Source organism: Mirounga leonina, unplaced genomic scaffold (assembly GCF_011800145.1).
Source record: "Mirounga leonina isolate KUSES-001 unplaced genomic scaffold, KU_Mleo_1.0 Mir_178, whole genome shotgun sequence".
Taxonomy (NCBI): Eukaryota; Metazoa; Chordata; class Mammalia; order Carnivora; family Phocidae; genus Mirounga; species Mirounga leonina.
This window is the reverse complement of record NW_023270464.1, coordinates 29025064-29033043: the sequence shown is the minus strand read 5'-3', so window position 1 is coordinate 29033043 and position 7980 is coordinate 29025064. Positions and strand designations below refer to the sequence as shown.

The 7980-nt window shown below is 48.7% G+C and overlaps 1 pseudogene; it reads right to left on the bottom strand.

Annotated features, from left to right (window-relative positions):
- Positions 1–4051: 4051 nt before the first annotated feature.
- Positions 4052–5251, bottom strand: LOC118023175 (annotated as a pseudogene).
- Positions 5252–7980: the final 2729 nt, after the last annotated feature.

The window sequence follows — 7980 nt, the reverse complement described above, 5'->3', positions numbered from 1 at the left end:
GGCACCTGGTGCAGGAGAGAGCCCTCAGGCAGAGAGGAGGGGGCAGGTGCTCCCCCAGCAGCAGGTGCACTGGGTCGGGCTGAGGGGGCATCATTGGACAGCAGCTGGGGTCTCCACACAGACCCTCTCCTTAGGCTCAGCACAAGCTTGTCTGGATGGCCTTTGTCCCCCAAATACAAAGTCTGGTCCAGGGCCCCCCCCACCAAGTCCTGACTCCCAATCCTTTGTACTCAGCTCAAGTGACAAGAAATGGCCAATAGTTTAGGTGGTGTTGGGTGCACAGGGAAATTTGCTTTTCTGGCCCATGCTGTAACGTTGCTGGCATTTTAAAGATCTCAGGGCTCTGAATCAAAAACAGTAGGATGTCGGGGACCCCAGCCGGCTTTCTGGAAACCTACCTCTGTGCCTTGCAGCCTTCCCATCCCACCAGCGCTGCTCAGAATCCCTCCAGGCCACAGACCCACAGTCTTGGGTCCCAGACAATGTGCCTTCAAAAAGTGATCCCGGTGGGGCAGTAGGACACACTGCAGATTCCAGCAAATCCCCCTCCCAGAAACTGAGGGTACCGCTGGATGAGCTGTCTGAAAACAGCCAGGTCAGGGTTCCAGGAAGACACCAGAGGCACAGGAGTCACTGAGGGGCATCTGAAGGTCAGGTACGGGCAGTCAGAGCTTCCAGGCCCTTCTTCCCTAAAGCTCCTCATTCCTCAGCCTTTCTTCCAGTGATTCTGTTCGGTTTCTATCTGCCCCAACTGTTATCCATTGCCTAGGCAGCAGAGACTCACATATGCCTTTAATGTTTTGGACAATGAATGTCCACTTCAGTACATAGCCACTTCACTACTGGGAGAGTTGGTAGAAAGCAAAAAGTCACAGAGGACTCCAAGGGTCTGGACTTGGTGTTTCCCTCTCCTGAGATGGGGACACCTGTGGGATGAGCAGGTGGCCAGCTGGTGGGGGGTGGGCAGGGACCTGACATGGACAGATGGGGTAGGTGAGGCCCGAGGTCCCCGGGGTATGTGCCTGGCATCTGGACTGAATAGGTCTTCAAAGCTGCAGATTGGCTGGGATCATCTTCAGGCGGAGGAGGAAGGTGAGGGGAGCAGAAGGGACTAAGGAGGCTTCGCTTAGACAGGAGAGGGCTGAGACACTCCTTTGGGGGGAAAGTGGGTCAGGTCCAGACTCACAGGGACAGACCTTGAGGCCACTGGGCTATGTGAAATAAGCCAGTCCCAAAAGGACCAATACGGGAGGACCCCACTTGTGAGGGACAGAGAGCACTCCGATTCATAGAGGTGGAAGGAGCTGCTGGGTGCTGGGGCTGGGGAGGGGAAATGGGGGGTTAGTGTCTCCTGGGTAGAGGTTCAGTTTGGGAGGATGACAAAGTTGTGGCAGTGGATGGAGGTGGCAGGTGCAAAAGAGTGAATATACTTATTGCCACTGAATTGTACCCTGAAACGTGCTTAATGGTATCAGTTGTATGTCTATTACACAATAGGAAAGTAGTGAGTCAGGAGGACGGGGCCATCGAAAGTCCCAGGAAGGCCCAAGAGCAGGGATCCTGTATCTTAGTTCTCGCTCTCATGCTCTGCGCCTTGTTGGGTGTCTCAGCTCACAGTGGCATCACTAAATGCTTGCTAAGACACAGTGCAGGCAGATGGTCCAGAGAGAGTGCACAAACCATCTGTGGGCACTGAGGAATCCCAACGGCACATGCATCCAGACTGAGTGAGTGCCCACATTTCACAAACACCAGCATAAATAGCCATTTAAAACGAAGGCAGACGCCACTCTGGAAAACACTAGGGAGGTTCCTCAAAAAGTTGAAAAAAGAGCTACCTTATGACCGAGCAATTGCACTACTGGGTATTTACCCCAAAGATACAAATGTGGTGATCCAAAGGAGCACGTGCACCCCAATGTTTATAGCAGCAATGTCCACAATAGCCAAACTATGGAAAGAGTCTAAATGTCCATCAACAGAAGAATGGATAAAGAAGATGTGGTGTGTGTATATATATATACAGAGAATATCATGCACCTATCAAAAAAATGAAATCTTGCCATTTGCAACGACGTGGATGGAACTACAGTGTATTATGTTAAACAAAATAAGTCACTCAGAGAAAGACAATTATCCTATGATCTCAGTGATATGAGGAATTTGAGGAACAAGACAGAGGATCACAGGCGAAAGGAGGGAAAAATGAAACAAGACGAAACCAGAGAGAGAAACAAACCATAAGAGACTCTTAATCTCAGGAAACAAACTGAGGGTTGCTGGAGTAGAGGGGGTTGGGAGGCGTGGGGTGACTGGGTGATGGACATTGGGGAGAGTATGTGCTATGGTGAGCACTGTGAATTGTATAAGACCGATGAATCAAAGACCTGTACCCCTGAAACAAATAATACATTATACGTTAATTTAAAATTCACTAAAATAATAAAAATAAAACAAAAGCAGGTGACCTCAAGCTGTATTACAAAGCTGTGATCATCAAGACAGTATGGTACTGGCACAAAACAGACACACAGATCAATGGAACAGAATAGAGACCCCAGAAATGGACCCTCAACTCTATGGTCAACTAATCTTCCACAAAGCAGGAAAGAATACCCAATGGAAAAAAGTCTCTTCAATAAATGGTGTTGGGAAAATTAGACAGCCACATGCAGAAGAATGAAACTGGACCATTCTCTCACACCATATACAAAGGTAAACTCAAATTGGATGAAAGACCTCAATGTGACACAGGAATCCATCAAAATCCTAGAAGAGAACACAGGCAGTAACCTCTTCGACCTCAGCCACAGCAACTTCTTGCTAGACACGTCTCCAAAGGCAAGGGTAACAAAAGCAAAAATGAACCTTTGGGACTTCACTTTGCAGTGAAGTCTAAAAATCTTCTGCACAGCAAAGGAAACAGTCAACAAAACTAAAAGGCAAGCCATGGAATGGGAGAAGATATTTGCAAATGACATTACAGATAAAGGGCTGGCATCCAAGATCTATAAAGAACTTCTCAAACTCAACACCCAAAAAACAAATAATCCAATCAAGAAATGGGCAGAACACATGAACAGACACTTCTCCAAAGACATACAAATGGCTAACAGACACATGAAAAAATGCTCCACATCACTAGCCATCAGGGAAAAAGAAATTAAAACCACATTGAGATACCACCTTACACCACTTAGAATGGCAAAAATCAACAAGGCAGGAAACAACAAATGTTGGTGAGGATGTGGAGAAAAGGGAACCCTCTTACACTGTTGGTGGGAATGCAAGCTGGTACAGCCACTCTGAAAAACAGTATGGAGGTTCTTCAAGACGTTACAAACAGAACTACCCTATCACCCAGCAATTGCACTACTGGGTATTTACCCCAAAGATACAGATGTAATGAAAAGAAGAGCACCTGCCCCCCAATGTTCATAGCAGCAATGTCCACAATAGCCAAACTGTGGAAGGAGCCGAGATGCCCTTCAACAGACGAATGGATAAAGAAGATGTGGTATATATGTACAATGGAATAATCCTCAGCTGTCAGAAAGGATGAATACCTACCATTTACATTGACATAGATGGAACGGGAGGGGATTATGCTAAGTGAAATAAATAAATCAGAGAAAGACAATTATCATATAGTTTCACTCCTATGTGGAATGTCAGGAATAGCACAGAGGACTACAGGGGAAGGGAGGGAAAACTGAACAGGAAGAAATCAGAGAGGGAGACAAACCATGAGAGACTCTGGACTCCGGTAAACAAACTGAGGGTTACAGAAGGGAGGAGGGTGGGGGGATGGGGTAACTGGGTGATGGGTATTAAGGAGGGCACATGTTGTGATGAGAAATGGGTGTTATAGGCAACTAATGAATCACTGAACACTACATCAAAATCTACTGATGTACTATATGTTGGCTAATGAATTTAAATTTAAAAAATTAAATAAAATTAATAAATAAAAAATAAATCCACGGCAGGAAATGGAAATAACCCAGAGGGCGCCATGCTCCTGGAGGCTGAGCTAGCAGTCACGGCCAAGGCCTCTGGCGGTGAGGGCACCGGGGTTCTGAGAGGTGGCTCGGTGCACCCCTGACCCTGAAGCCCCATGGCCATGGCAAGGTGCAAGGACTGGGAGGGAAGACCCAGCCAGGACCCGTTCTGGCTCCACGGCTGCTACAGGGCTGCTCCCAGCCCCACCAGGCGGTGTCTGTTTAGAACCAGGGAGAAAACCTTTTCCCTCAATTGTTCTTTTTAAAAATGGTTGCTCAGCATTGACACAGAAAAACATCTGACATAAAACTGGAGCCGTTCACAGCTGCAAATGACCCAGAAGTGAAGAAAATGTAGTGAACGCAAAGAGAGGACGTTGTATCCCCAGGCAGGCCTCCTGTGAGCAGGTGCGGCTGGGACGCTGGACACGCCAGTGCAGGCTCCACAGTGTCCCTCGAGGGGACAGAAGTAGGAACCTGCTCTGATGGCTCCGCTGAAGTCAGCACCCGCTGCTGGAGACGGGGACAGCCCCTCATGAGTTCCAGGTGTCCTGGTGATTCTTGGGCACGGCCCAAATCTCAGCTTCTTCATGACCCGGGGCCAGCCCAGCAGCTGCACCCAGGTCCTCCAGGGCCAGCCCAATAGCTGTGGGTCCCGCAGGTCCTCCAGGGACAGCACCTTGGTGGGCTTGTGGTCCAGCAGGTACCTGTTCAGGTGGCTCTTATCGTACCACATGGCCTCGATCCCATTGGCCCAGTTGACCACCATCACCTGGTGACAGGCTGAGGTCAGTCGGTGAACCTCCGCCACAACCCCCCAAAAAAGGCCCCCATGTAGTAGAAGTCACCCTGGTCCTTGGGGATGTGGGCCTGGGACTGGGACCAGCGCTCATATTTTAAGTCCTCACGGGCCACCCAGTAGAAACCGGGGTGCAGGGTGCCAAAGAGGGGGGACAGGATCTCCATGCCCACGTGGTCACAGAACTTCATGTCCACATCCCCGCACACCATGTCATCCACCTCATAGAGGAAGCACTCCTCATAGAAGCAGCTCATGATCGCCATGTGCTGCATGGACACATCCTGCCAGTGTGGGGCACCGCGGACCTCAAGAACCACCACCCTTCAGTGCTCCTGGAGGGGCACACGGGACACAGCAACCAGCTGGTCGGTGAAGACATAGTAGATGACCCTGTGTCCACCATGAAGTGATTCTGCAGGAACAGCTCCAGGAAGACCCCGTATCCACAGGGGCAGGGGACAGGGCAGGAAGAGGGTCACTGCCAGAGGCTGGCAGCAGGACCCCAGAGCTGGGGGTCATGGACGTGTGTACCTTCTTCATGGGGACAGGCCCTGTGCTGCTTTAAGCAACAGCCACCCTGGCCTGTCCTGAGCAAGTCCACCGGCAGGGCCTCCCTACCTTCTGCTCCCAGAGATAGGGGCCATCAGCACCCCATCTTACACAGGGGAGCCTGAGGCTTAGGAGGCTGGAAACCCATGCAGCCCCACTCTCAGCATGCTGGAGCCAGGAACACCCCCCTGTCCTGAGCTCCCAGGCAAACCCTGCAGGTGCCCTCCCCTGGCTGAACTCCTGCAGGTTCTGTCCCCACCTGCCATGAGTTGAGCACCTTTGGGCACAGCCCCTGTTTCTATGCCCTACAGACTGGGTAGAATCAGCAGGGCCGGCCACCTGCTCCACTTTACCTTGAGTGGGCTGTCGCTGGTCCCCAACAGAGCTGTCTCCACCCCCTATAGGGTCCTCCCTTGAAGGCTACTGGGCCTCTGGATGACAAGGTCCATCAGTAAACCACTGGTATTCCTAGGAGGGGTCACCCTCGAACTCCCCAGATCAGGAATCAGGTTCAGCCTGTGGACAGGGAAGGGGAAAGATGACCCCTGGAAGAAAAGGGGGCTTGCTTAGACCCCAGCCTTGAATCCAAGGGTGTAGCTTCTGGTTCCAGGTCTACATCTCCCCGGCCCCAAGAAGTTGGAAGTCTTGTCCAACTTCCTCACATGGCTGGTCCCCCTTTGAGGGGACTACCTGCCCCTCACTATGGGGATAGCAGCTCCCCCATTGTCAGCAAGGGTTGTGAGCCCCTCTGAGACTGATTTTTTTAAAGACTTTATTTGACAGAGAAAGAGACAGCTAGAGAGGAAACACAAGGAGGGAGAGTGGGATAGGGAGAAGCAGGCTCCCCGTTGAGCAGGGAGCCTGACATGGGACTTGATCCCAGGCCCCTGGGATCACGACCTGAGCTGAAGGCAGACGCTTAATGACTGAGCCACCCAAGCGCCCTGAGACTGATTTTTTTACACAGGCACTAAGACTACTTCCCTGTGCCTGCCCCCATACCTCGCAGGTTAGTAAATCGCTCACACAGGGAAGGCAGGTACTACATTTAAATAGGGGACGAGCACACACACCCAGCAGACATGAGTCAGGTCACCAGGGGGCAAGTAGAGGCCCAGCCAATGGGAGAACAAGCCAGACATGATGCAAGGGGAGAGAAGAGTGCTCCTGGCAGAGGGCACAGAGAATGTAAAGGATTGGAGTCAGGCCCAAGGCACATGTGGGACAACCACACAGCTGGGTGGCCCACAGAGGGGGGCTGCGGTGGGAGAGGTGAGGCTGGAGAGGACAGACAGGTGGGGAGCGGATCGCAGAGAGGCTCAAAGGTTATGTTCTGAAATGATCAATCTGGTTACCGGACGAGAATGGTCTCTATACAACAGAGGACAGGGAGACCCTAATCCTAACCTCTAACCCTTAACCCTAACCCCTAACCCTAACCCTAATCAAACATCATGCTCAATTTTGAGGACTAACAGCTCTACTCTGAACTCACAAACAAGTCCATCATTCTGGCTTTCACTCATTGCCCAGTATTGTACTGAAAGTTCTACCCAAAACAATAAGGCATCCATATGTGAAAGGAAACAGTAGAACTAGATCTATTTGGAGACCAGAGATGACATCATCTTATACAGAGAGCTTCTTAAAAGAATCAACAAAAAATCATTACCGCCAGTTACCTAATTCAGCAAAGTTACAGAGCAAAATATCAATACACAAAAATCTCTCTTATTTGTATACACTAGCAATGAATCATCCAAAAAGGAATTCAAGAAAACAATTCCATTTTAGGGAACATCAACATTGACCAAATACTTACGGATAGATATAATCAAGGTGCAAGTCCTGTCCACCGAAAGTTACAAAACATTGCTGAAAGAAAGGGAAACTTGAATAACTCTGAGGACACCCCACGGTGATGAAAAGACATACTACTGATAAGATGGCAATAGTACACAATGCAATGTGGAAATTCAATGTGTTCCGAAGGAAATTCACAAAGGCCTTTGGGAACAATTGCACAAGCTAATCCTAACAGTCATATGGAATTTCAAAGGACCACAAGATAGCCAGAACAATCTTGAAAAAGAAGTTCAAAGGTGAAAGGTCATACTTCCAAAGTTCAAATCTTAATACAAAGCCAACAATAAGTCAAACGTTGTGCTATTGTCATAAAGGTATGCATACACCCTGAAACAAAGAATACATTGTATGTTAATTAACTGAGTTTAAATTAAATTTTTTTTCAATAAATAAAATAATTTTTTTAAAACAAGGTATGCATACAGATCAGTGGGATTGAACTAAGAGCCGAAATAAACCCCTTCATCTATGGCCCACTGAATTTTGACAAGGGTCGACAACACTACATTGGGAGACAACTGGTTATCCATGTGCAGAGGAATGAAACTGGACCCTTACCTCATACCACATAGAAACATTAGCTCAAAATCAGTAAAGGCTTAAATGGAAGAGGTAAAATTACGAGAAATAAATGGGGCTAAATCTTCATAACCTTGGATTTAGCAATGTTTTTAGATCTGACACCAAAGCATAAGAAAAGAAAGAAAGAATAGATAAAATCATATCCTCAAAATTAAAAATATTTTCAGGGCGTCCAGGTGG